This window comes from Brassica oleracea, chromosome C3 (genome assembly GCF_000695525.1).
Source record: "Brassica oleracea var. oleracea cultivar TO1000 chromosome C3, BOL, whole genome shotgun sequence".
In the NCBI taxonomy this organism is placed as follows: domain Eukaryota; kingdom Viridiplantae; phylum Streptophyta; class Magnoliopsida; order Brassicales; family Brassicaceae; genus Brassica; species Brassica oleracea.
In genome coordinates, this window is record NC_027750.1 from 56,834,266 (window position 1) to 56,837,725 (window position 3,460).

A 3,460-nucleotide genomic window follows, 5' to 3' on the forward strand; every position below is an offset into this window, starting at 1 on the left:
ATTATAATTATATATTCAATGATAATAATACTTTCAACTGATTAATTTTCAAAAATAAAATTTACAAAGATTTGTTAGAAAGATTCATTTCTATTTTAAATTAAAAGAAGATATTTTATCCAACTTAGTATATTTCTCAATATGATATTTACTACAAACTTATTCTGAAGTACAATGTATTATAGTTTTTCTTTAAAAGAAATTATTTACAGTATATCAAAAAATTTCTTCTCTACTATATATATCTAATTTAATTTGCTTTCATATAAATTTTAAATTTTAAATAAAAAGTATGTAAAGTAATATTGTTACATAATAAAGTTTCCAAAATAATTTTTGTTACAAAATTATAGTAATAATATATATAAACCACGTAAACATAGCTATTATAGAATTACATAATATATAACACTTAATTATATTAAGTTATTGGTAAATTTTGTTATATAAACTAAAATATTTTAGTATAGAAATAAGAAACCCGCACGGTTGTGCGGGTCAAGATCTAGTTAATTCTTATAAATTAACTATTCTTTGCAATTGCGTCCTTTAAACCAAAACCCCTATGTTTGCTAAGGATTTTAATGGTTATTTTGTTAGCTGGTCAATCTAACAATTTTTCAAAACTTTCACTTATGTTTAAAGACTTTTGTGGATCAGTTATTTCAACCCATCGTTTTCCTTAAATTGGCCAAGAACAATTTTTAATGATTAACTAAATAGACCGCGTACATAGTAGAATGTGTTTGGTTTAAAATTGTTACATACCCAAAATCAATATAAGCCACCATCATTTTCGTTTAAAACTTTGTTACAATCAAATATAGGGATGGAAAAAAAAAATCCAAATCCAGAAAATTAAATCAAATCTGATCCAAAAACTTATTACTGAATCTGAATAAAATTGTTTAGATATTCAAACGGATTCATAGTTTTGGTATCTAGAGAACCGAAACTGAAACCAAACCCGGCCCAAACCAAAATATTTCAGGTATTCGAATCGATATGAATCAGATTTATATACTTAAATATATTATTTATTTTTAGATTTAATATCTAAAATTTTCTAAAATATATAAGATGTTTTTAAACTATTCAAAATACTTTGAAATATATACAAATACTTTAAAATACATGTCTAAATAGCTAAAAGATATTCAAAATACCAAAGTACTTGAAAATATCTATTGATTTCCTATCCAAATATTTAAGCTGAACCAATTTTTATGTTAAGTTTAAGTATTCTAGCATACATTATTCAAATTTGTATGGTATATATTATTTTAGTTTTAGATTTTCAGAAATTTAAAGTACATATAAATTATAATTAAAAATAATAATTTAAATGTGTTATCCAAACCCGAACCGAACTCGCAAGAATCCGAACCAAACCCAAAACAAAATTTATAAATACAAGAATATGGCTAAAATATTTAATCCCAAAAATCTGATACCCGAATAGACCCAAACCGAATCCGAATGGTACCCAAATGCCCACCCCTAATCAAATGTAAGAAAAGGGTATAGATAACAAAATGTGTATTGTTCATAATAATGAAATACAAAATATTTTAAAAGGGTCATCCAGCGCAGGGCGCGGGTTCATCTAGTTACCATATCTTTTTTTTTTTGTTTGGAACACAACTTTCATTCATCTAACTTTCTTCGGTACAAACATAAGAGGGAATTATCCATCCTCTTAAATCAAAAGCAAAAACTACAATAAAAAACCAAATTAAGAAAGATAGGTCTTCAAAGGAATATGACTGCGAATTCAAGACAAAGCTTGGATGCGTCGATAGAGCATTCCCGACAAAATCGGGCAGCTGAAACTTAGTCACATAATGTGACGTTGAAGGCCAACCCTCACCTTCGAGACAACACATAGTAATCTCGGTGGTTGCATCTTCTGGCCCCGTACAGACCGCTAAGCAAGATAACAAACCGGTGGTAAAGTTGAAACCAATGCTCAGGAACGCCGAGGAAACATCTTCTTTCACAAGAAGAATGTATGGTAGAAAAGTACTCTCCTCCAGAGAAAAGAAAGAACGAAATAAATCCCGTCTCAATGAGTCCACAGATAATATCTTCTTAAAAAGATGATATGCCATTATACGCAAGTTAAAGGCCCCGATGAATCCACCAGAAATCCTTATCAAAAAAGCCAATACCAATACCGCATTTGTATTTAAAAACAATAGCGTAGGTTTCAGGTTTGGGTGGCTGGTTTGTGGGCTAGCAAATATTGTAGACTTTGTAGTCCAGGCCCAACTAAAAGACACTCTCGGCCCAACCCTAGACAAACGCTTGAGTGGGTATGGCGGAAGTGAGAGCAGACACACGCCGGAGATGGATCTGCCGCCGCCAAAGGGAAGACGGTGCATTTCAGAGCGTGGTGAGGTGGGACCTCCGGAGTAAACGGTTTCTTCAGCAAGACACAGTGGAAGAACGGTACGTCGGGTCTCCTCGGAATCCCACAGAAGAGGACCGTTAAAACATGTGTTTGTCGAGCTGGATCTGGTGAGACTGGTCCAAGAGGAGCTCGTCTTTAGCAAGAAGTGTGCTATCGGAACTGAAATCCTGCAGCACGGTGGAGTCCCAGCTACACATGGTGAAAGAGTATCACGAACAACTTGATGCGGAAGAGACGGCGGAGCTGGTGGAAGACCATGTCGACGAGACATAGATCTAGAGATTCGAAGATGGTTGAAGCTGACAGGCATGATGGCGAAGTGAGAAGACCCCCAAAAGACGAGTCTGGTGGTCAAAACACTAAATTGAAAACTCCAAAGACGGAGCAGAGTAGAACACGATGAGGAACAAGCAGAAGAGGGTGACGAGCACTGGACGGAGCAGAGGGCCCGACGCCGGCGGCCGGAGGCCTCACCGGCGTCGAGGAAAATGGAGGCTGACGGCTCCTCGGTAATAGTGCCTGAGAGAGTTTGAAATTAAATCAATATTCAAACCCAAATACCCAAATACCCCATCTAGTTACCATATCTAATCTATTAAAACAAGAGTACAAAATTGAATTTGCCCTACCTTTTCTCCAATATTTACATTTTCATGCCATTGAAGTATTAAATAACCCTAACATAAGTAATCATTGTCTTTTCCCATTTTATTAAATTATTCCCTAAATCAAGTTTAGAAATTTTTTGGTATTCAACATATTTTCTAAAATGATTTAGCTAAATTTTAAGAAAATTCAAGTTTAAAAACAATTTTTAATAATATTATGTAATATTTATCAAGAATCATATAATCATTCTCATATTTAGCTTGTACGGCCTAAAATATATGTATTTTGAATATTCCAAAAATATATGTTTAACTATTAGGGTTATCATTAATTATTTTCAACAATAAAATCGATGGGGTTTTTGCAGAATTGACCTATAACTTAAAGTCAAACACAAAACTAACCTCCTTTTTTTTGAAAATTGGTTTTGCCCTATTC